The 27211-nt window shown below is 40.4% G+C and overlaps 1 pseudogene; it reads right to left on the bottom strand.

The window, feature by feature from the left end:
• Nucleotides 1-6024: 6024 nt before the first annotated feature.
• The window catches only part of LOC126061381 (protein kish-A-like), a 39043-nt pseudogene continuing 17856 nt past the window's right edge, over nt 6025-27211 (bottom strand).

Raw genomic sequence — 27211 nt, 5'->3', positions numbered from 1 at the left:
AGATGAGATAAGAGATGAGAGCTCTCATCTCCTTCTTCCTCAGTCTTCTCAGCACATAGTAAGTGGGCCATATTAGGGAGGAAGATGAGCCATAGGTACTGAATAGTAATAAAGGCAGGGGCCTATATGCAGGAAATTGTGTCCATGGCAATAAGTTTAAAATTGCTGAATGATCTCTCACAGCTGCTGATGGAAACTGCAATGGCCAATAGAGACTGCCCGTAGCGCCCCTCCACAAGCGGTGCCCAGGGCACACGCCCTACCTGCCATACCTTAGTAACATCTCTGAATGAAGGTCTAAATGGCATATGTGGACAAAAAGTCACCAGCCTTATTCTGCACCTTCAAAGCCCACCCACCCCCATCTTCCTTGGGGACTTTATTGTTTATATTTCCGTTTCTAATCACTGGTTAAGAGCTTGGCTGTAACCAAAAGGTCAGCAGTTAGAATCCACCAGCCACTCCTTGGAAACCTTTTCAGGCAGTTCTACTCTGTCCTATAGGCAGTTCACTCGTTATGACTTGGAATCAACTCGACCGCAACAGGTAATGGGGTTACAGAAAAGAACCCAATAAGCTTAAACTCTATTTCCATTTCTCTAGACCATTAGTCTGTGAGTACACACAACCTAATAGGTCAAATTGCACAAACATCCTATTTTGTGTTAAATATTATTAACCTGAATAATCTCTTATCTAGCTTTCTGTGCACCAAAAGAATTTTCAGAACTTTTATTATTATTATAAAATATAATTATAAAATTATTATTTTTATTTTACTTTATTCTGGCTTTGTAGCAATCCATCTTCTTAAGAGCATGTTTGTTTAGCTATTACCTTCTTCTTGGACACCAGGTTGTTCTCAGTCATATGCCCTTTAAAATGCAAAACATATTTGCACATATCACTTTTTTGGTTGTTTCCCGTGGGTCTATTTCCTTGAAGCATAGGCCCAAGGTTAAAGGTCATGAACAGCTTTACACTTGAGTTAGTAGCACTTTCGGTGAAACAGCTGTGGTCTCATCATGTGAGTTCCTTTCAACATAGTGAGTTTCATCAGTAATAATGAACTAATCAAGTAGAACTTCTCTGGTGGGAACCACCCAGCTGTGATCCACCACCCGTGGTCACTGCCTGAAAACCAACTGAAACTTTGCACCAATGCCCTCAGGCCTAGGCCCTGCAGGAAGTTCTCAAAGGTGAGTCTGATCCATTCACTCAAGAGAAAGAGCTTCTCTGTGGGGGACTGTCCCTTTTTTCAAACTCATGACATTGCTCGGCTCACAGGGCCTTACCCCCGTGCAGACAGCCAGCATCTGCTGGTGCAGGCTCATACACACCAGACTTGAAATTGTTTATCCGGAGCATGGCATCCTTGCCAGGGTTATCCAAAAGCAACTTGCCCAGGGACCCGGATCTTTCACCATATTTATCCAATCTGTATATTGAGCAAATAATCTGAGAAGCTGGACTACAAGAAGAATGCAGCATCAGAATTGGAGGAAGACTCATTAACAACCTGCGTTATGCAGATGATACAACCTTGCTTGCTGAAAGTGAAGAGGGCTTGAAGCACTTATTCAGGAAGATCAAAGACCACAGCCTTCAGTGTTCAGTACACCTCAACATAAAGAAAACAAAAATCCTCACAACTAGATCAATTAGCAACATCATGATAACAGGAGAAAAGATTAAAGTTGTAAAGGACTTCATTTTTCCTGAATCCACAATCAATGCCCATGGAAGCAGCAGTCAAGAAATCAAAAGACTCATTGCATTGGACAAATCTGCTGCAAAAGTCCTCTTTAAAGTGTTAAAAAGCAAAGATGTCACTTTAAGGACTAATGTGTACCTGACCCAAGCCATGGTATTTTTGATCGTCTTATGTGCATGCGAAAGCTGAACAATGAATAAGGAAGACCAAAAAAGAATTGATGCCTTTGAATTGTGGTGTGTTGGCAAAGAATAAAAATACACCATTCTGGACTGCCAGAAGAACAAACAAATCTCTCTTGGAAGAAGCATAGCCAAAACGCTCCTTGGAAGCAAGGATGGGGAGACTTTGTCTCATGTATTTTGGACATGTTACCAGGAGAGCAGTCCCTGGAGAAGGACATCTTGCTTGGTAAAGTAGACGGTCAGTGAAAAAGAGGAAAACCCTCAATGAGATCGACTGACACAGTGGCTACAACAGTGGGCTCAAGCATAACATCAACCATGAGGATGGTGCAGGACCAGGAAGTGTTTTGTTCTGTTGTACAAAGGGGTCGCCAGGAGTCAGACCTGACAACACCTAACAACAACAACAGTTTGTGAAGGCTGTCACCACTGCTCACCCTTCATAAAACAACCAAGTCCAAACACCATGAATTCCACTCCCGTCAACCAACAAATATCTTTTGCGAGTTTACTTCCACTCTCACCCCTACAGTCTATTCTCAACACAGTAGCCAGAGTGATCCTTGTAAAATGTAGATCAAAGTCTGTCTCTCTTCTGCTTAGAACCCACTCTCACCCCTCCCCTAAGGCTCCCCAAACTGAAGGTCTTTTAATGGCTACAGGGCCCTAATTAATCTGGTGCCGTTACCTCTCTGAATCCTCCTTCTCCTACCCTCTCACCCCACCTCTTACCCTCCCACCCCTGCCGATTCTGCTGCCAACACACTGGCCTTCTTCATCACACCAACTGCATTCCCATCTCTGGCTTTTTGCACTTGCTGGTCTGTCTATCCAGAGCCCTCTTCCCCTAGAAAGTCATTGGTATGGCTCACTCCCTCGCTTCCTTTAAGTCTTTGGCCATACTTCTCAGCCAGCCTTCCCCAAGCCCAGTTTAAAGTTGCCAACAGCACTCACTCTTCTCCTTTCCTGCTTTATTATTGTCTCCTATAGCATTCCTCATCAATTACTTGTGTTCTTATAGTAAGTCTCCCCACTATAATTTAAGATCCATGAGGACAGAGATTTTTTTGTCTATTTTGTTCACTGCCATATCCCCGGTGACTCCCAAGATGAGGGGCCGGCAACGGCAGGCACCACGCATATAGTTACTGAATGTGCTACTGCCCTGCACTGGCCAGGCACTATGGAGGGAAAAACTTTACAGGAAACAAGTTTCCTCCAGAAACTCTTAGTTTACTTGGGGAGAGTGACAATTGTCATTACTTTATAAAGTCCTACTTCTAAGGCAAATGCTCTAGAAGCTATTTAGTTCCTCTTGGAGGAGCGCAGTTTATGGGCTATGGTTGTGGCTGAACTGCCTGGTTTCACATAGGCATTGCTGTCCTGAATAAAGAAATTAGCTTAATTTTGTTCTAATCCATTGTGTATTTTCTGTACATGTTGATGTTTGTATTAAAATAGCAGAGGATGGTAACTGCCAATCTTGGGTCAGAGAGGCCCATAGTACAAAGAACCTAACTGATCTTTTGGGGTTTTTTTTTTTTTTTTTTTAATCTCGATTCAAAACCACACCTAGAAAGTAAGAGAAATCTCTCTGTTGAGTGCATGGACACCTACTCCTTTTTATGCTAGCATAGTCAGTCTCAATACGGCAAAAAAAAAAAAAAAAAAGTTTTAAAGAAGGGAAAATCAGCAGATATTAGACTATCCACAGTGGGAATGCACCATAGCCTGGAGTTACTCTACACACTCCTCAACCTCGGCTTCCTGAAATAATTGCCTTCTAATGGAATCGACAGTCCCTGGGTGAAGAGTGAGGTCGGAGGACGCTCCTCATGCCCTGGATCCACCATCTAGTCATGTGACAGGTCCACAAAGGGTTGTTGTTGTTGTTTTGTGCCGTTGAGTAAATTCCAACTCATATCAAACCCATGTGACCGAGCAGAACCATCCCATAGAGTTTTCTAGGCTGTAAATCTTTATGGAAGCAGATCACCAAGTCTTTCTGCCGTGGAGCTGCAGGGTGGGTTCGACCAACAACTTTTCAGTTAGCAGCCGAGCGCTTAACCGTTGTGTCAGCAGGACTCTTTCACAAAGGGTTACTAGTTCACAAAAGAGGGTACATTTAACTATGCCTCTAAGGGGGAAAAACATGATTAAATAGAAGAAGGAACATGTGATCTGGATCTTGATCCTTGATTACGGATTGACCAGTAACTAAGGTTTCTTCTCCTTCCAGGCAGAGGACCCTGCATGAGGAGGGTCAGAGAGGCATGAAAGATCATGCTGTGAATTTCATCAGTGAAGCCTTTGGTGCTTCAGGGACACGAGGGTGCATAGGATGGACCAGGGGTAGATGAAATATGCTATTCATTATCTTCGGGGAAATTACTTAATCTTTCTAAACTCAGCTTTCTCATTTTAAAAAATGGAGCTAGAACTACTAACCTCACAGGGTTGTTATGAAGGTTAAATGAGGTTAACTGGAGGGTCCTATTATATTAATGCTGGAGCCCTGGAAGTACAATGGTTAAGAGCTCAGTTGTTATGCAGAAGGTTGACAGTTCAAATCCACCAGCCACTCCTTGGATACCCTATGGAGCAGTTTTACTCTGTTCTATAGGGTCGCTATGAGTCAGAATTGACCCAATGGCAATGGGTTTTTTGGGTTTTTGTTTTTTTTTTCTTTGTATCGACGCTAGTAAGAGACACCTAAGAGACACACAATAATAGTTAATTACCAGTATTATGCTGGAAGTCATGAAAGATCTTGTGATCCAAGGTAAAGAAATTGAATTATATACTGTCAAAAATGCAAAGACATTAAAGGGTTTTCAAAAATCATTAAAGGGTTTTAAGAGTGACATCATCAGATGTACTTTTTTAGAAAGCAAACGCTCAGGTGACATGTTAGAAATGGACAGATCGGGGAGCAATGAGGGAGGGGAGGGGAGCTTGGAGGCCAGTACAAGTTTCTAGATGACGAGGGAGGAGGGGGTGAGCCAAGGCACTGGGAATAATTCTGTAATTAGCGAAAGCATCCAAGTTGTCCCTGCCTTTCCTCGGTCAGCAGGAATGAAATGTCCAAGTGAGCATGGAAAGGGCTTGTTTTATATTCTCCGTCTCCCAAGAGACAGCAGTAAAAATGTGAACAAAGATTTTCTACCGAGGCAACAGAAACAAACAACCAAAATTTTATAATGCTATGCAGACAGCAAGGACTGAAAAGAAGCTGTCTGCAAGGCCTTTCTTTTTTTTTTTTTCTTAGATTTAAAGTGTCGTGTTTAAAAAACAAAATATTTAGGGGAAATTAAAATAATTGTTTGATTTTCGAAGACCTGACACTAAAAAGAATGAAAAATAGATATAGGATCATTATCCTCTAATTGCCCTATTCTTTTCATTCTAAGAATGGAGTCTTTTTCAGAGACAGATAGCTAGCTGGTTAGGTTTATACTGAAGACGTTTATCTATACTCGACCAGAGGCTTCAGAGGCTACTACACTAGTTGGCTAGCCTAAACGTCTTAGGTTACGTACGAACGTTTTCCCACAAATACCCTAAAGTCACATCTCATTTAAGAACTGTGTCGTCTTATTTTAACTAGCTAAAAAAAAAGACTTATAACAAACTAGAGTTGAGAGGAACTCTGTTTAGCATGCTTTCAAAATGGTGTGGCCAGAAGAAAAGCAAACATTATTGAACGCAATCCTTACCAACACACATTGAACCTTTTTTTTTTTTCCAAATAAAAAAGCTAGTCCAAAAAAGGCCTCATTCTATGAAGATTTATTATTTCCAAATCACAGTGAAAGGAACTCGAGTAACGTACCAGTTTTGTTTTCTACCGTATACCCTAGAGATACCACAGTAAACGTTGGTATCTGATACAACAATGTCATATTGCTGTTTGATTGTTACAGACATATTGAACTGTTTGAGTATGAAATGGTTATATCTGAATTATTTATATAGAACATTGGTCTAATGACATAAAAATGGAGAACAGCAGCTGGAAATGTATCTCACTCGATGTTCAAAGATAAAAGGATTAACCATTCTTTCCACTATTTTCTTCAGATAAGTCCTTTTTCATATTGAAATCTGATGGCATTTTCTAAGCTCCTATATGACCAGGATGCTGAAGGCCATCACTCTGCAGCATGATGCAACATCAGGACTCTGCCGTTCACCAGTTCTGGTGCACTTCCAAAATATACCCAACAGTCCACTTTTATTTCTGTCCAGAATGCTGGGTGTCAAGGGTCAGATATAAGCACAGGTGCATATAAGCAGCAAGGTTCCAGTCAACAGATTCTGAAAGCTAAAAATGGCCAACAGAGGGAGGCCAGTGAAGCCACGGCCACATCCTGCAAGGCCTTTTAATATGAAAATTCCCGGGGCCTGAAACATACAGACACCATAAATGAGATCTTGGCAGATACCATCACTATGTTCGGGGATTCTGGATGAATTCGTCACATACAGCTAAAACAGCAGCTGATTCCCATTAAGGAGTGATTGGTAACAGGTGAATTTGATTCCCAAATGGACCTAGGTATTTGAAAAATCTTTCTTTTTTGCAAGCCTAGTTAGCTACAACAAAAAAACAAACCCATTGCCATTGAGTCAATTCCGGCTCATAGCAACCTTATAGGACAGGGTAGAACTGCCTCATAGGGTTTCCTAGCTGTAATCTTTGCGGAGGCAGACTGCCACATCTTTCTCCTGCAGAGCAGTGAGTTCGAACCACCGACCTTTCATTTTTCAGTTAACAGATGAGTATTTAAGATACAAGGATTTTTAAAATATTTTTATTAGCAGCACTCTATTTAAATTCTCATATATAGACCTACAATGTATAAAAGACATGAAAAGCTGTTTTGACTGAACACAGGTGTGATGTCTTTGAGGCTGGGATGGTGGAGATCCATAAGAAGGAAAGGACTCCCCACTCAACCAGCTTCCTCCTCGCTTTTTCTTGAAGCCAGTTTGAAAACCCCTTAAGCAAGGATAAGTAAAACTCCTGTCTTTGCACAGGAGGCAGCTTTGGCAGCTTGGGTTTTGAATGATACCAAATGGACCTACACAACTGTAGTAGAATAGACTTCTCTGATTTTAACCAGGTATTCCACCCCATCCCTCATCCCGCCCATTGTTTTCCAGCTTTTACCCATTGAGTAAGATAATATTAATTCCTCAGGGCCAGGAATAGAACAACCACAGCCAGAACATAAAGAATGACAGTCATATATGTTTTTTGTTACACATATTTTGACCCTCAATGTAGAGTTTTGTAAATCTATGTCAGATAAAATAGCTTTGAGAGATGTTGCTGTTTAAATATCAGAAACTAAGTCACCATCTTAAACAATAAGTTTAGAAGAATACCTGCCCCATCACTTGGAGGAGAGAATAAAAGTTAGTTATTAGTTGGTTGGTTAGTAAATCTTTCTGCAATCAGAAAAACATGGGCATTCCAACCCCTTGGGCCCATTCCTACCCTTTGGGAGTGGGGAGGGAAGAATGCTGAAAGTTCCATTGGGTCTGGGGAACTCTGAAAGCTGGGTCTAACTTCTAAGGCAAAGATAACAGAGGCGATTAGCCTGGGTGCAGAATTTGATCCACTTACCCCACATCAGCATGGTCTGGCAGCAGGAAAGAGTTAAACAGTGTAGGCAGAGAGGGAAGCTTCTGAAAGTTTCCTGTTTCAGGAAGAGAAAGGGCAAAGGACAATATTTGCAGGCTCGTTTTCTTGAATTGACTGAGCCACTAACTTAAGTGACTGAGTAATCACTAATTTAACTAAATTTACCCGAAGTTTTCTGCTATCGGGTGGTGATGGGGGTTTGAGGTAAAAACTAAGTTCAGTGGTAGGAAATAAAGGAAGCATAGTTTTGTACAACTGAGTTTATGATTTGTGAAAATTTGTTCCTAAAACATTCATAAAGAATCTTGTCATTATCAAAATCTCAATCCATGCTAAGTTAGTTTCATTAAACACATTCAAATAGATCATAGGATTTGAAAACAGAGCTAAACGGTGGTTTCTCCATAAGGACAATGCAGGGCCATACTCTCACTACCAAACCCTTGGGGCAGACAGGTTCCTGAACTCAGAATGTTTCAGATTTCAGACAGGTAATACTGCATATTACGTGATGACCCCCACACATCTAGGATAGCACATCGCAATCACACAAAATATGAATATACACACACTAACTAGGATTACCCCCACATGTCTGTCAGTTTGTCGTACTGTGGGGGCTTGCATGTTGCTGTGGTGCTGGAAGCTATGCCACCGGTATTCAGATACCAGCAGGGTCTCCCATGGAGGACAGGTTTCAGCTGAGCTTCCAGACTAAGACAGACTAGGAAGAAGGACCCAGCAGTCTACTTCTGAAAAGCATTAGCCAGTGAAAACCTTATGAATAGCAGCGGAACATTGTCTGATATAGTGCTGGAGGATGAGCACCCCCAGATTGAAAGGCACTCAAAAGATGACTGGGGAAGAGCTGTCACATCAAGCAGAGTCAACCTTAATAATGTGGATGGAGTAAAGCTTTTGGGACCTTCATTTGCTAATGTGGCACGACTCAAAATGAGAAGAAACAGCTGCAAACATCCATTAATAATTGAAACCTGGAATGTATGAAGTATGAATCTAGGAAAATTGGAAATCATCAACAATGAAATGGAAGGCATAAACATAGATATTCAAAGCATTAGTGAGCGGAAATGGACTGGTATTGGCCATTTTGAATCTGACAATCATATAGTCTACTACGCTTGGAATGACAACTTGAAGAGGAATGGTGTTGCGTTCATCGTCCAAAAGAACGTTTCAAGATCTATCCTGAAGTACAATGCTGTCAATGATAGGATAATATCCATATGCCTACAAGGAAAACCCGTTAATACGACTATTATTCAAATTTACACACCAACCACTAGGGCCAAAGATGAAGAAACAGAAGATTTTTATCAGCTGTTGCAGTCTGAAATTGATTGAACATGAAATCAAGATGCATTGGTAATTACTGGTGATTGGCATGCGAAAGTTGGAAACAAAGAAGAAGGATCAGTAGTTGGAAAATATGGCCTTGGTGATAGAAACAATGCCGGAAATCGAATGATAGAATTTTGCAAGACCAACGACTTCTTCATTGCAAATACCTTCTTTCACCAACGTAAATGGCGACTATACACACGGACCTCGCCAGATGGAACACACAGAAATCAAATTGACTACATCCGTGGAAAGAGACAATGGAAAAGCTCAATATCATCAGTCAGAACAAGGCCAGGGGCCAACTGTGGAACAGACCATCAATTGCTCATATGCAAGTTCAAGCTGAAACTGAAGAAAATCAGAGCAAGTCCATGAGAGCCAAAATATGACCTTCAGTATATCCCACCTGAATTTAGAGACCATCTCAAGAATAGATTTGATGCATTGAACACTAGTGACCACAGACCAGACGAGTTGTGGAATGACATCATACATGAAGAAAGCAAGAGATCATTGAAAAGACAGGAAAGAAAGAAAAGACCAAGATGGATGTTAGAGGAGACTCTGAAACTTGCTCTCAAACATCGAGCAGCTAAAGCAAAAGGAAAAATCGATGAAGTAAAAGAACTGAATAGAAAATTTCAAAGGGCAGCTCGAGAAGACAAAGTAAAGTATTATAAAGACATGTGCAAAGAGCTGGAGATGGGAAACCAAAAGGGAAGAACACGCTCAGCATTTCTCAAGCTGAAAGAACTGAAGAAAAAATTCAAGCCTTGAGTTGTAATAGTGAAGGATTCTATGGGGAAAATATTAAACAATGCAGGAAGCATCAAAACAAAAATGAAAGAATACAGAGTCATTATACTAAAAAAAGAATTTGTCGATGTTCAACCATTTCAAGAGGTGACACATGATCAGGAACTGATGGTACTGAATGAAGAAGTCTGAGCTACTCTAAAGGCATTGGCAAAAAACAAGGCTCCAGGAATTGATGGCATATCAACTGAGATGTTTCAACAAACAGATGCAGCACTGGAGGCGCTCATTGGTCTATGCCAAGAAATATGGGAGACAGCTCCCTAGCCAACTGACTGGAAGAGATCCATAGTTATGCCTATTCCCAAGAAAGGTGATCCAACCGAATGTGGAAATTATAGAACAGTATCACTGATATCACACATGAGCAAAGTTTTGCTAAAGATTACTCAAAAATGGCTGCAGCAGTATATCGACAGGGAACTGCCAGAAATTCAGGCAGTTTGAGAAGAGGACATGGAACCAGGGGTATCATTGCTGATATCAGATCTATCCTGGCTGAGAGCAGAGAATACCAGAAGGATGTTTACCTGTGCTTTATTGACTATGTGAAAGCTTTCGACTGTGTGGATCATAACAAATTATGGATAACATTGAGAAGAATGGGAATTCCAGAACACATAATTGTGCTCATGAGGAACCTTTGCATAGATCAAGAGGCAGTTGTTCAAAAGAACAAGGGGATACTGATTGGTTTAAAGTCAGGAAAGGTGTGCATCAGGGTTGTATTCTTTCACCATACCTATTCAATCTGTATGCTTAGAAAATAATCCAAGAACCTGGCCTACGTGAAGAGGAATGGGGCATCAGGATTAGAGGAAGACTCGTTAACAACCTGCATTATGCAGATGACACAACCTTGCTTGCTGAAAGTTAAAAGGACTTGAAGCACTTACTAATGAAGATCAAAGACCACAGCCTTCAGTATGGATTGCACCTCAACATAAAGAAAACAAAAATCCTCACAACAGGACCAATGAGCAACATCACGATAAAGGGAGAAAAGATTGAAGTTGTCAAGGATTTCATTTTCCTTGGATCCACAATCAATGGCCATGGAAGCAGCAGTCAAGAAATCAAGAGACGCATTGCATTGGGTAAATTTGCTGCAAAGGACCTCTTCAAAGTGTTGAAGAGCAAAGATGTCACCCTGAAGACTAAGGTGCACCTGACCCAAGCCATGATATTCTCAATTGCATCATATGCATGTGAAAGCTGGACAATGAATAAGGAAGACGAAGAAGAATTGACGCCTTTGAATTGTGGTGTTGGCGAAGAATATTGAATATACAATGGACTGCCAAAAGAACGAACAAATCTGTCTTGGAAGAAGTACAACCAGAACGCTCCTTAGAAGCAAGGATGGCGAGACTGCATCTTACACACTTTGGACATGTTGTCAGGTGGGATCAGTCCCTGGAGAAGGCCATCATGCTTGGCAAAGTACAGGGTCAGCGGAAAAGAGGAAGACCCTCAACGAGGTGGATTGACACAGTGGCTGCAAAAATGAGCTCAAACATCACAATGATTGTAAGGCGCAGGACTGGGCAGTGTTTTGTTCTGCTGTGCTGAGTCGGAGCATACTCGACAGCACCTAACAACAGCAACAACAACAATTGGGTTTTCTATTGTTGTAAAAATATAGATAACACATTTGCCATTTCAACATTTTTTCACCCGTACAACTCAGTGAGGCCAATCATATCAATCATGTTGTGCAACCTTCACCAGTATCCATTGCCAAGTTTGCCATCGCCATAAACAGAAACTCACTGCTTCCTAAACAATGACTTCCCCCTTTCCCTTCCTTCCTGCCCCTGGTAACTACTATCAATCTCTGATCTCTATACATTTGCCTATTCTAGGTAGTTCATATTAGTGAGATCATATTTTTTTTTTTATAATAGTTGTCCTTTTGTGACTGACTTATTTCACTCAACATAATGTTTTCAAAGTTCATCCATGTTGTGCCATGTACCAGGACTTCATTTCTCTTTATGGCAGAGTAATATTCCATTGCAGGTACATATTGTTTTACTACTATATTAGTTAGCAGAGGCTAGGTTATGTAGATCAAATGAACTCTCAAATCTCAGTTTATTTCTGGCTAAGGCCCCATGTCCAGCGTTGGTCCATGGAATGTTCTCCTGAACACAGTCTCCCAGGACCCCTGGCTGACGAGGTTCCACCATCTGGAATGTGTGGCCTCTCAATTTGCCTTGACCCAAAAGAGACACATGTCTCTTTTACTTATTATCCGCCAGCCATAACTAGTCACAGGTCTCAAATTAATTGCAAAGAACACTGGGCAATGAAGGGAAACACACAGAATATTTGGCGAGCACTAGTTGTCTAAAGTCACAACGGAATAAATTGTATAATAATTTTAATCTTTTTAGGGAATAGTCCTTTATTTCAGGATAATTTTAGGGAATGTTAAAGAAAACACAAAGTTTACTTAGCATTGATTGTACATATCTTCTTGCTTTGTTTGTAAATCTACATCTTGTAGATTATACTGAAAATCCTTCCTAAGCCAAATTAAAGCCATGAATCAGTATACAAGAGTGAAATAGTTTCAGCAAATGTCAAATCAAAGAATAAAATTTGAAATTACCTTGTGAATTGTATATTTGTTCAGGTATCCCATACCGCCAGCCTTATTATAAAGGCAACTGCTTTATCTACCAAGAAATAATACCCTTTTTCCATCAATAAAATGTCCAGGGATTATAAAGCAGATATATGATTTTTTTTTTTCATCACCTTTCCAGCTAGGAAGGAAATATAATCCTGGATAGGGGTTGAAAGTGGTCACCATCTTGACAATCAGAACCATGATTTGGGAAAATGAATCTGATGGCATTATGCCAAATTGGTTAAAGACTGTAGGCAGAAAAAGCAGTTAACTAGTTAATACTAAAGCTAACCTGTCAAGTAATGATGATTTGTATGGAAGCTGTTCCAAAAAAGAAATACTTCATGAATAAGAAATTTTTCAGGCTGAAACCCGGGACAATCCAGCCTGTAGTTTCTAAACTTCACAAGGACAGGAGTTATCAGGCAGAAATGGTATATCTCAAGACCACTGGATATTCCAGGCTCCCCATCCAGCCCATTGGTCCTTCCCTCAAGTCAGAGGAGATTAAGTTCTTTCAGTTTCTGTGGGGCTGACTTTGCCACAACCACAAGCCCAGGCTCACCCTATTGGTAAACACAGCAGAAGTAATGTCACAAGGCATAGGGCTTGCTGAACAGGAAGACTGAAAGAGTAAACCCCAGAGCTTAATTTAGAAGAACTCTTACAATGTCAAGTTTACCAAATAGTATTTAGCTGCATTTTTAAAAATGAATATGGTGGAGTTTTGTTTTTAAATATAAACTACGTAGTCATTTATATTCATAGACCACTTAAAGATGAAAGCTTTAACTGGAGAAAAAGCCATTTGTTAGTTATCCAGTCTTATGGCACCCTGAATTTTTAGCAGAGGCATCCTGATTGTAATGATTTTTGTCAAAAATAAAGGTTTTAAGCATTCAAGCTTTTATTTATCCTCCCTATATTCTGAAGTGACCATTGGTAATCTGTTTTATTTTTTTGTCCATTTGTTTAGTTTAGTTTTGTTTTGTTTGAATTGGTTTTGAAGTCAGCATCCTCAAGGACAAAAAGTGCAGAAAGGAGTTCTATAAAGGCAGTAGGTCCTTGATTTTTTTCTTTGTATAAGTCTCCACAATTAAAAACATTTATTCTGCCTAGTAATAATTAAAGGTAGAAAAAGTAAAGAGTAAGCTCACCATAGTAAAGTTTTAACTCCATATGTTCCATTCACATAGCTTTGTATTCCTAACACTTTTCTAGTCCCAAGACATCCATAGAAGAATAAAAGTAAGCCAAGGGTCCCCTCTGTTCCCTTGTCTTCTTCCCCCAACCCCTTCCATAATACACACACAGGCACATACACACCAACTGCAAACTCCTTAGAAATGGTAATTCCCATTGGAAATATCCAAACTTAAATAAAACGTTCTTTGGATTTCATGGTAATTCACCTATGATTCCCATTTTCTTTATTTTGAGAGAATGTAATAGGAAAGAATTTCAAGAATCCTTAAAGAAATGCAGAAAAGGGAAGCTGTGGCAGAGAGCTAAAGAAAAGTATGTTACTGTTCCCGTTTTTAAAAGTGGAATGAAGTTAGATTCCGCAAACTCTAGATGAATAATGTAGATATTATCAAAGGGATTAATGAACAGATGGCTTGTGAACACTTAAGGAGAAATGATGGATCGCTAGAAGACACCACCCTGAAACCAAAGATGTGCTAAAAACAAGTTATCTGATACTGAGCTCATTCCCATTTTTGAGAATTCAACTAAGGGAAAGAGCAGGAGAACCCCATAATTAGTATGTACCTGGATTTCATAGAGTAAGCTGTCTTTCATAACCTCCATGGATACAGTGTAAGAAGTGTGGGCTAGTGCCGGTGGATGACTGAATTTAAAGTCGAATGGCTAAATTCCCCAGGCTCAGGATCCATGCTCTCCTGAGTTAGGTCTCTAAATGACTTAACGTAGGGCTCATTCTCAGCTCTGTGCTGCTTGGAGACTTTTACAAAGGACTTCAATGGAGACCTAGAAATCATGGAAATCAAATTGCCCAACTTAAAATTATAAGGGTGACTGATAATTGACACCAAAATGTCCTCAGGAAACATAAATATGAGGCACATCTTAAAACACGATCATATCAGAAGTCAAGATAAAGCCCCTCAATAAGGTACCAAAAGCGCAACTGCTCCAACGCAGGTGGATACGCGTATGCTTTAAGAGCGGTAAACATGGGGGCTCGATGAAGACCTTAGGGATTTTAGTTGACTACAAACTCAATATGAGATAGCTTCATATGTCATTATCCAAAAGAGTCAATTAAGGCTGCATTTGAATCCACAGATAAAATATTGGGCCTGGAACAAGAGAAGGGATAGGTCCATTTCACCCCACAAAGGTAGATTCATACACAGCATCGCACTACAGGGGGGAACCAGTACTCTGAGTTTGTTCATCCAGTTTGTAGAAATAGATTAGAGTGCTGTCTTGATATCAGGCTATATGAGCACTAGCCAGGGCCACTAGGGCTCCTTAGCCAATGAAAGTGTCTTCAAATATCTGAATGGCCATCAAATGGACCTAATAAGTGAAACACTAGAAAGTAGAACTGAAAGCAAGTTGAGAAGAGTCACACTTCAGCTCAGTATTACAGGAAAAGGTCTTAACAACAAGATATATCTAAAAACAGAGCGACAGTCTGAGGAAGTAGTTGGGTCCCGATTTCCACAAAAGGCTACAGGACTACCTGACAGATGTTGACAAAGGGATTCATACAGCAGAAAAGAGGCTAGAATAGATGACCTCGAGGCCAAGTCCAACTCTAAAATTCTATAATTTTATGGAAAAAGACACTGCACCAAAGGTCTGAAATCTGAGTTCCTCCCCCAGCTTGCTGTAAGACTGAAGCAGGGCCTAAACTGCCTCAGTTTAAAAGGTGCACAAGGCCCTTTCAAGATGTTAATAATATTTTTTCCTACTTTAAGTATTCATGCCTCTTCCATGTACTTTCATATACTTTCTTTGGTGCCCAATTCAGCAACCTGGTAAGAGTGACATTTTCAGGTCTGTATGTCTTTACTCCCTCACAGAAGTATAGGGAAGATGACAGATCTTAGACCTGCATCTCCCAGCAAAGACGAGAAAGCATCTTCAAATTTTGGAGCTCCTTAGGATAGGAACAAATGGTTGGATGGAAGCATAGTTTGATAAAATGGCTATCTGTCCTTCCCATTCCCTTCCCAATTTTAGTCACTATACCCCTTCGGTAATGTTGGCATATACTAAACACTCAAAGAAACCATTCCATGTGTTCTCCACAAACAACGATAGAGCCAGTAATGTCTGAGCCCTGCAAGTTGATTGAATCAAGACAACTCAGGTCAACTGAATTCCATTAATCCCTGATTCCCTTTGTTTCTAGGTGCTCATGCTCAACTCCTTCACTCATCCCATACCTTGAAACTTTGTGACCAGCCTTCCCAGGGTGCACCATTCCAGAGAGATTTACATGTAATAATTAAATCAGAAATTTCAGGAGGAAGTTAGCATGATCCACCACAAAGTTCTCTTTTTTTCTTTAACTCGACCAGAATCATTATCATTAGCTATATAACTTTACACCCTTACAATTCAAGCAAATTTATAGGGAGGAAAAATGGAAATTTAGAAAAGGAAAAGGGCTACAAGTTTTACCCACATTTCCTCTTCTGTGAGTTAAATGTCTAAAATTTCCTTCGCCCAGTAGGGATTTATTATTTCTATCATAAAGGGTGAGGCGTATCTAGACTTCTTATCCTTCACCTATCATACTTGTCTCTTATATTTTCCCAATGTGTTGTTCAGTCTTTAATTACCTTTCCCATTGTTTTTATATAGATATGTTAAACTTTTATGTATAACAAAATCCAAATATGTTTCCTTTCCAATTAGTTCAATGCTTTTATATTTAGATTGAACATTCTCGACTAAAACACAGGTAAAAATTCACTGATGTTTGTACTTTTTTATGTTTAAAAGTTTACATTTAATGTTTTAAGATATTTAGAATTTATGTTTGTGTATGGTATGAAGTGAGGGTCCAAATATGTTTTTCCTTTAAATAACCAAGTCCCCCAAACATTTATTGACTAACCTACCTCTTCCCCTTTGATTTGTCATGTTCTCGTTATCATCTATTAGGTTCTTGCTTCTCCTAGGGTCTGTCTATTAATTATCTTGCTAAAAGTATTTTAGAAGTTTAATTTCAAAATAGAGGAAAGAGGGTGGTGGAAACATAGAAATGGTGATAGAAATTTACAATATAATTCTATGAAATTCTATCCTCTGTGTCAAGATCAGCAAAGGATGATGAATCTGTGAAACATTTCATAACATGGAGGAACTTGGAAGGCATTATGCTGAGTGAAATTAGTCAGTAGCAGAAGGACAAATACTGCATAAGACCACTATTATAAGAACTCGAGAAATAGTTTAAACAGAGAAGGAAATAAATAGTCTTTGATGGTTACGAGAGGGGAGCGGGAGGGAGGGTGGGAGGGGGTACTCACTAATTAGATAGTAGATAAGAACTACTTTAGGTGACTGGAAAGACAACACACAATGTAGGCGAGGTCAGCACAACTGAACTAAACCAAAAGCACAGAAGTTTCCTGAATAAACTGAATGCTTCGAAGGCCAGTGTATCAGGGGTGGGGGTTTGGGGACCATGGTTTTAGGGGACATCTAAGTCAACAGGCATAATAAAATCTATTAAGAAAACATCCTGCATCCCACTTTGAAGAGTGGCATCTGGGGTCTTAAAGGCTAGCAAGTGGCCATCTAAGATGCATCGATTGGTCTCAACCCACCTAGACCAAAGAAGAATGAAGAACACCAAGGACACAAGGTAATTATGAGCCCAAGAGACAGAAAGGGCCACATAAACCAGAGACTACACCAGCCTGAGACCAGAAGAACTAGATGGTGCCCAGCTACAACCGATGACTGCCCTGACAGGGAACACAACAGAGAACCCCTGAGGGTGCAGGAGAGCAGTGGGATGCAGACCCCAAATTCTCATAAAAAGACCAGACTTAATGGTCTGACCAAAACTAGAAGGACCCCAGCGGACATGGCTCCCAGACCTACAGTCGGCCCAGGACAGGAACCATTCCTGAAGCCAGCTCTTCAGACAGGGATTGGACTGGACGATGGGGTGGAGAGGGATGCTGATGAGGAGTGAGCTTCTTGGATCAGGTGGACACTTGAAACTATGTTGGCTTCTCCTCCTTGGAGGGGAGATGAGAGGATAAAGGGGGTTAGAAGCTGGCAAAAGGGACATGAAAACAGAGAGTGGAGGGAGGAAGCGGGCTGTCTCATTAGGGGCAGAGCAATTGGGAATATGTAGCACGGTGTATATAAGTTTTTGTGTGAGAGACTAACTTGATTTGTAAACTTTCACTTAAAGCACAATAAAAATTTTAAGACAAAGAAAAGCTTAGCAAAGGAAACTATCTTCCTTTTCTCTGCTAATTGTTCTCGAGCTTAAAAACTTTACTTTTAAAGCAAGCTGGAAGCCAGAGGAATGGCTAGTCCTGGCCAGGTGTTATCTCACCTTCAGAACACACCCAGAGAGACAGGACCACTGTCATCAGCATTGGTCAGAACTGATTTGGATCCTGGTTCTGCCACATTCTGGCTCTGTGACCATGGGTGTGGTCCTAAGCATTTATTCCCTCAAAATAAACTGATGCAATATAATAATGACCATGTCACCAAATCTCATGAGATAAATTAAATGACATGTTGATGGCATGAGCCCTGGTGGCACAGTGGTTAAGAGCTCAGCTGCTAACCAAAAGGTCAGCAGTTCAAATCTACCAGCTGCTCTTTGGAAACCCTATGGGGCAGTTCTACTCTGTCCTATAGGGTCGCTGTGAGTTGGAATTGACTCGATGGCAATGGGTTCGGTTTTTGGTACAAAGCAGATATTCAAGAAAAGATGGTTCCAAACTGCCTCTTTCCAGAAAGGGTCTTATAGCATATGTGAAGAGAAGGCCATTCAGCATCTTCAGCATGGGACTGAGCCAAAACAGGATTTTCACTGGGGTTAGTGGCCACACAGGTTTCCCATCCACCTCCCTACACCACCCTACATCTTTGCCTAAAGTCAACTTCTGTGGAAACCACCCAAAGATTTAAGGGAATAATTACTGGCCCAAAACTTTCATTCCACATAATCTTTTCCACTGATGGCCCTTCCACCCATCCTTTCTCCTGAAGTCTGGCAGACACAGCTGGTTCACATGCGCAACAAAACACTGGATGTACAGAGCATGTTCAGATTAGGACGCTACTGTAGCAATCTGAACCACCCCTCACCTTCTCCCTGTTCCTCAGGATCAGAATGAACCTGAAGGTTAGAAGGGAGTGACTGGAACCAGACATCATTTATCATGAGTCAGGGTGAGACCCCATTGTAATGTAACTCAGGGCTATAGGACCAGTAAATAATTTGTTGGCAGCAGTAACAAGCATTATTCCTTCAAGAGGAAATAAGCCTAGAATATTAAGATAAGCACTGACAATCAGCAATGCCTGATGTTTCAAAATTTGCAATTCACAAAAAGGACCGAGGGACTAGGAATTTGATTATCGTAGAGAGGTTTCCAGGAAAAAGAGGGATGGGAGTGGACAACAATTATCAACCAGGAAGGAATTATAGGAAGAGAAAACCAGCTGCTGTGGAGTTGATTCTGACTCATGGCAACTCCCTATGTGTGTCAGAGTAGAGCTGTGCTCCACAGGGTTTTCAATGGATGATTTTTTTTTTGAAGTAGATCATCAGGCCTTCCTTCCCAGGTGCCTTTCAGTAGAATCAAACTTCCAACCTTAGGTTTCGCAGCTGAGTATGTTAGCCGTTCGTACCACCCAGGGACTCCAAAGGAAGAAAACTGCTAGAAATAACAGAGAGGTAAAAAAAAAAAAAAAAAATTTTTTTTTTTTTTTTTATAGAGAAAGGCATTATCCCTGTGGGACACGCCACCTTCTCCCCAAGGCCTAAGCAGTGAGGCCTGGTAATGGGAGCAAGAGAGGAATGGAGTTATGGAGCTATACCACAGACACAGTGCCAGATCCCCTCTCCACACCTACAAGCTCATCCAACTTGAGAAAATTACCTGAACTCTACAGTTAAAAACCATGTGGGCCTTCACTGGAGTCCAATGTAGTTCCAGTTGGAGGTAGGTAAGTGCCACAGCATCTGGGTCCAGAAGAAGGAAAGCAAACTTCCTTACCATGACCATGTGAGGGCATCACTATCCCCTCATTGTGCACTGCTGGGCAGCAAGAAAAATCCACCTGCAGGTAATGGCCTAGCTGGAGACACATGATGCTCAATCCCTAGAAGTACTCTGTATCCTATCTGCCACACAGCCATGAGTTACTCAATTGTTTGGTGAGGGCCCATCCCCTAGGGAGATCGCCATTCTCTCTATTTCCTCCCAGATAGAATCTGGATGCTCTTTTCCCTTTCCTTAGATATTTGGAGAAGCATGTTCTTCCTGCCTGGACCCCAGCTCTGCCATTTTAAGGCTTTACTTTTACGCTGGCTTGGCCACTACTGTTCCAGTCTCTGCGTCAGAAACCTCTCCTCAGCCTTTACTTGGAGCCGAGCGCCTAGCTCCTGATTCAAGTCGTCTTTGCTGGATCACCCATCTCCACCAGCACTTCTGCCGCCCACATTCCATTTCCTGTTTGTCTCTACCTGACTATAGTATTAACACTTTTTTGGCCAGCTGCCCCCTAGTTTTTGTAGATTATTTCGCCCTGCATTGCATTTTTCCTCTACAAATTAACTAATCAAGTGATCTAAATATAAGCCCCATGAAGGTGGGGCATTTGGTCTCTTTTGTTCACTGCTATATCTTGAGCATCTATAATAGTGCCTGGCACCTGGCAGGCTCTTAGTAAAATATTTGTTAGTTAATTAATGAATCTCACTAAAAATTAGTCCTTGCTTTCCACCATATCTCCTCTAGCACCAGCAGCCTCCCTCCAAGCATCTCCTTGCCATGGTAAACACAGAGCCACCTTAAGAATTTGGAAGAGTTTTATTTTAAAGAGAATCAGCCCTCAGAGGGGCTGTGGGCTCCAGGGTCTCTTGTAGCTCTGAGAATCTGTGGCTCCATGATTCCTGTGCCATGCCTAGTGTCAGATATGAATGCAAAATGTTTTCAATTAACAAAAACTAATAATAAATATCAAAAGAATAATAAATTCAGTAAGGCTAGACCTCATATATACAATCAAAATATAACAAATATCTCTGAAATTTTTAATTGCTCCAATTTCCCAGAGCCCGATGACTGATATTTTGGTGGTCTCTAAGGAGTCCTTTTCCTCTCACGCCAGTGTTTGATTTGTGCGAGGCTGTGTATGCTGTCCCTCTAACCAGAATGTAAATTCCTTTGGGAATAGAGAGGAGTAGGTCTTGTTCTAGCTCAGCGTCCATTGCATAATAATCTATCAGGAAACACTGATGACTGGCTATGACTTACCAACTAACAAAATCTTGTACTGACCTAGTTATGTGGATATTATTTGTCAGCAATGTTATATACATTATATATATATATGACATAGATCAGTTTGATTTTATTTAGTATATATTGAAGCCCCACGACTTATTGGAAAAGCTACCCAATAGCTTTATCTTGTTCCAGCATCCGTATAGTTGAGAGTCCCATGCCAAAACAGGGAGGAGCCCTTGGTGGCGCAGTGGTTAAAGTGCTCTTCTAACTGAAAGTTTGATGGGTTGAACCCACCAGTCTCTCCACAGGAGACTGATGTGGCGGTCTGCTTCAGTAAAGATTTACAGCCTTCAAAACCCTATGGGACATTTCTACTCTGTTTTATAGAGTCACTATGAGTCAGAATCAACTTGATGGCAATGGGCTTTGGTGTGCCAAAACTCAGGTACTTGTGAGTTCCACAGTTTATTAGGCTTCATATGCCAGATGTTCTTTTCGAAACGTGCCTGATGACATACAGTAGGCTTTATAACCTAAAAAAAAAAATGGAGTTTAAAATGTTCCTATTTTATAATTCATTCAAACCAGTAATCTGAACTTCTTTTCAATAGAAAGTGGTAGTACCTTTGCTAACCCCAACCTTGCTTAAAGTCCCACATTGCATTTCTCCATCCTTGTGCTAGGCTGCAAAGAATTGCTGGAGAAATTTTTATAACCACGTGCTCAAAAGTGCCCTGGAGTAAGAGAACAAAGGATGTAAGTAAATATATGAAGAAGGATATCGCCTACAATTCAAATATTGACAGTAAAGCCAAGGTCAAAATTAATAACTGTTCAAAAAAATTATTTTCCTTACTTTGTTATTTCTGGCTTTCAATGGCTGTAATTAAAGGTTCTGATTTCCCATGAACATCAAAGACTGTAGACAGATGCTGGAAAGTGTTTGAGAAACTTCGTTTTCATGTGACTCTTTGCCAATGCCGCGTAGATACTTTACAGAGAGAAATAAACACAGAGTGAGAGTTCTAGACTCACCTATGCTCTTCACCAACCTGACATTTGCTTTGTGTTCCTTATTGTTATTGCTGTTGTCCCTTGTTACGGTTTTTTCCTTTCCCAGATTCAACACTGACTTACTCTGTTCTTCTGGCCAACTCATTTAACCCATCTGGCAGATTCTCATAGAACCTTTCTTCACACTCATCAGGCTCACAGAAGCAAAGTGATAATCTGGAAGAGTTTAAAGACTTGGAGAATATTAAATGAAAAGGGTATTTACTGATGATACAGGAAGGTGATGTAGAGACAGATGTTGAGGTGGACATGGGTGCATAAACACCCAGTGGACACCCAGATATGTGGACCAGCACTCAACACTGTCCCCTGTGGAATTCCTGGTTTATTGTGAACAAACCCCCATACATCCAGTCCTTGTATTGTTCTTCCCTTGACCTTGACCAGACAGTAGGTCAAACCTCCCCAGCAATATCTATTCCTGTTGCTCCTCAGAATCATAACACAGGAGATAACACACTCTTACCTCGTCTCAACCACTACTATGTCACCATTCTACCACCTGGCCTTTTGAAACAACCTTCCCTGGCTCTCAGCTCCCTCCTTGTTGGTGTTTTCTGCCAGACTTCTGGACTCTTGAGTATCTGTCTTAATAGTTCAACACTTCGCTACAGTCTTCTCTCAGCCCATTTCATACCAACATCTTGTTATTCTCAACTTCCACATAGATGACCCTTTCCACACTCTGGCCTCAAAGTTCTTTTACCTCTTCTGCCAGCAGGACCTGCCACTCTACCCAAATTCATCACCACGGTTACATTTGCCCGCGCATCTGTTATTTCACAAAACTTCTCCCTTTAACTCTGAATTTTTCTTCTTTGACCACAACCTCCAGTCCTTCCTCCCATTTCGCATCTACTTCACTTGCTGGTCAGTTACCCTCATCACAGCCTCTTCATTCCTCTATTTTCTCCATCACTTCATTTCCTCCTTTATTTGCCTCCTCACCCACTATTGGCTCTGATAGTGAACAATTTTAATATTTTTCCCATTACTACCCCAGAGTACTTTGGGCCTCCCTTCTTCCATGACACTTGGCCTTAGCGAGAGTCAGCTCCAGGCAAACTCTAACACTCACTTTCTCTACTCATGTACCAGGATGCTGAATATTATCAAAAAACTTGAACAAGTTCACTTGTTTCCATTCCAAAATCACACCACAGGCCTCACGTGGGTCCTCACTGCTGTTCACAAGTCTGAAATTTATCTCTCAACATTCTGTCGCTTTTTCCATAGCGACTCTTTCAAACTGTTATCACTAACCTCAAAGCATGCCTTTCCAATCAGTTTCTATTTTCTTAAGAGTGTTCTGTATGATGTGAACTTAATCACCTGTCCTTCTCTGTGCATCAGCATTTCAGCATGTACAATCCATTCTCTCCTCCTTTACTCTTCTTTTTTTTTTTTTCACTTTGGTCCTTCCGACTACATATGTTCAATCCCTTCTCTTTCTAACTCCTCCAAAAATGCATGCCATCGATCCCCACACCCATCTCTTTCTTTCCATGGCATGCTTCCACAGCCTACAGCTATATTTATGTCTCCCACACCCACACAATGTTCCCTCAACCATTCTACCTCCATGAGACACCACCCTTCCTGTCCCCTTTTGTGACGATCAAACATCTTGAAAAAGTGTCTATACTTGATGCCTCCATTTCAGCTTTCATTTATTCCTCACTTATGTGGAGCCTGACCAGCAAATTTCCTCTCTATGTTCACCAATGAACAACTAGCCATCAAATCATTTTTTATTAATAATCATTTTCTTGAAGAATATTTAAGGACCTGGAGAAATTCTGACAAAATACTAAATTTTTAAAGGTAATGAAATTATAAATAGACTATAATCCCAATTTTTTTTTTAAGGTGTTGGTACATGTGTTAGTGTGTGTGTGTGTGTGTGTGTGTGTAGAAAGTGAGTGGGGAAAAAAATCAACAAAATATTAAGGGTTATCAGATTAAGGGCTATTGGCTAAGAGAATCAAATTATGGATATTACTTTTATACATTATTGTGTTTACCAAATATTCTTTAAGAGTAGATATTACTTTAATAATCATAGGTGGAAAGGATTTAAATTTTTTCTTCATTTCTCTTTCTCAATTCCCCTGATGTATTTGACCCTATTAACCATGAGTTCCCAAGACCGACTTCATAGCCACGCAACCTATGCAGCTAGTTGCATAGGCGCCCATGCTTCGAAAGGCTGTATTTAGTTTAATGATCTTCTGTCCCCATCTTGAAATTCTTAATTATTTTTTAACACAGGGCTTTCACATTTTCACTTTGCACTGGGCCCTGAAAATTATATACCTGGTCCTGACCCTTCTCTTGGCTTCTCTGATACTACATTTCCTTTTTCCTACCTCTCTAAATTCTCCTTTTCTATTACATCATTCCACTGTAATTTCAGAAGTTCATTATAGTTGGTACCATCGCCCACCTTACCTCTCTCTCCTTTGTCATTCTCACCCATTCCTTTGTCTCTCACTTCTTCAAATGCCACACAAATCTGTTATCTAAATCCTGAGCTTCAGATCTGTTTTTCCACCCATAATCTGGATATTTCCACAAGAATGTTCAGGACACACTTCACACTTCAAATGTCTGAAAAGGAAGTTGGCTTCTACTTATGTATTCTTCCATGACCTTCTTTCCCTCAACTCTATATTTTGGAGATTTACTCATGTTTGTGTATTTATTTTCACTGCTGCACAGTATTCCACTATATGAACATACCTTATTTATCCATCCTACTCAAGATAACTATTTGGGTGGTTTTCAGGTTTGGTTATTTGTTGTTATATCTGAGTGCACATATGCAAGATTTTCTCTGGGACATGAAACTAGGAGTAAAATTGCTGTGTCATGGAGCACATACAAATTCAATTTTACTAGACTATTTTATACTAAACTGGGAAACCGTGGTTGTGTAGTGGTTAAGCGCTATGGCTGCTAACCAAAGGGTCGGCAGTTCGAATCCGCCAGGCACTCCTTGGAAACCCTATGGGGCAGTTCTACTCTGTCCTGTAGGGTTGCTATGAGTCGGAATCGACTCGACAGCACTGGGTTTGGTTTTGTTTGTTTTTGATACCAAACTGTTTTCAAAGTGGTTGTATCAGCTTATGCTCCCACCCGTAGTGTATGAACGTTCTTGTTGCCTCATATCCTCACCCACACTTAATACTGTCATATTGAAATTTTGTCAATCTCCTGATATCTCATTATGATTTTGATTTTCATTTCCCTGATTATTAATGAGAACAAACTTCTTTCATAAGTTGTTTATATATGAAAAGCATCCTCTTCTAGTATTGCATTTATAATCAGAAAAATGTATTTTAAATAAAAATCTATATCACCGCAAGGTGTTACCAATATATTGTTTTTCTTTCAACTCTGAAGAACACTAAATATTTACAATCCTATCCTCAGTGAGATAACAAACTTAACCAGCTTTACTCAATTATACTTTAGTATTTGATTGATTAAGCAATCCTCTTTCAAGCAATGATGTTCTATAAAACTAGGTCTATATGGAACCCACTGTGGCTGTTAAACTTTACTCTGACCTATCATGCAACCAGCATGGAATAACTTGGTGGCATGTTTAGAGACAGATTAACTTCAGGAATAGGTACAGAGTAGAAACAAAAATTCTCATCCCACCCAGCAGTACCCAACTCCTACCTCTAGCAAGAACAAGAACTAGGGAAGAAAACACAAATATCTATTGTTTGGCAATGAGTCTACTCCATCTCCAGAAAGGACATGTGGAAACCATAGGAAATGGAAGTGCCCTGACTCCCTAGCCCAACCTAACATCACCTCTCCTAGACACTTCCCGTACACTTTCTGGAGTTCCCCAGGCCTGTCTTCCTCATAAGTTGCTGCTTCCTGTCTATCATTACCTAAATATTTTGCATCAGGGAAGACTACGTGTCTTGAGGCAGGGAATCTCCAAAATTAAATTGAGCTTAATTAATTTAGCATGTACACTTGGCCATAAATTTCATGTCCCTGGATTAGAGAGACAAAGATGATTAATTCAGTCTGACACACATTCATTAAGCAGATACTGTTACAAGAAGAATATGATAGAACCCTTGTCACTTAGTGAGCAAACCTTATATATCGAGAACAGGAATTTCACAGCTCTTACGCTAAATTGAAAGAGCAGTACCCAGCCACACCCTGATTGCATCATATTTTTGTGAAGTGTATTTAATAACATGCTATATTTAATAAGTCTGTTCCCCATTTTCTTCCCCAATATCTACTGTGAGAAAATTGGATTTGACATTTCTTTTGAAAGACCCTTGGTATTTCTCAGTTAATTATTGCTCTACCACTCCTCTTGAACTAAAAAATAGCGAGAATTTCTTGAGTGCTTACTCTGTGTCAGAAACTATAGCAAATACCATATGCGTAGTATCACATTTAACACATCACGCATCTGTCAGTTTGTCATACTGTAGTGGCTTGTGTGTTACTGTGATGCTAGATGCTATGCCACCAGCATTTCAAACAGCAGCATGTTTCAGAGGAGCTTTCAGACTAAAATGGACTAGGAAAAAGGACCTGGTGGTCTACTTCTGAAAAAACTGCCGAGTGAAAATTTTATAAATAGCAGCAGAACATTGTCTGTTATACTGCTGGAAGATGAGCCCCTCAGGTTGGAAGTAACTCATAGTATGACTAGGAAAGAGCTGCCTCCTCAAAGTAGAGTTGACCTTAATGACATGGATGGAATAAAGCTTTCAGGACCTTCACTTGCTGATGTGGCATAACTCAATATAAGAAGAAACAGCTGCAAAAATACATTAATAATCTGAGTGTGGAATGTACAAAGTATGAATCTAGGAAAATTGGAAGTCATCCAAAATGAAATGGAAAGCACAAACATCGCTATCCTTGGCATTGGTGAGCTGAAATGGACTGATATTGTCCATTCTGAATCAGACAACCATATGGCCTACTATGCCAGGAATGACAGATCAAAGAGGAATGGTATCCCATTCATTGTCAAAAAGAACATTTCAAGGTCTATTCTGAAGCACAACACCATCAGAGATAGGATAATATACACATGCCTACAAGAAACACCAGTTAATATGAGTATTATTCAATCACTAATACCAAAGAGGAGGAAACTGAAGATTTTTACCAACTTCTGCAGTTTGAAATTGATCAAACATGCAATCAAGATGCATTGATAATTACTGGTGATTGGAATGTAAAACTTGGAAACAAAGAAGGATAGTTGAAAATATGGCCTTGGTGATAGAA

This window comes from Elephas maximus, chromosome 18 (assembly GCF_024166365.1).
Source record: "Elephas maximus indicus isolate mEleMax1 chromosome 18, mEleMax1 primary haplotype, whole genome shotgun sequence".
Classification (NCBI taxonomy): Eukaryota; Metazoa; Chordata; class Mammalia; order Proboscidea; family Elephantidae; genus Elephas; species Elephas maximus.
This window is presented reverse-complemented; position numbering and strand designations above follow the sequence as displayed.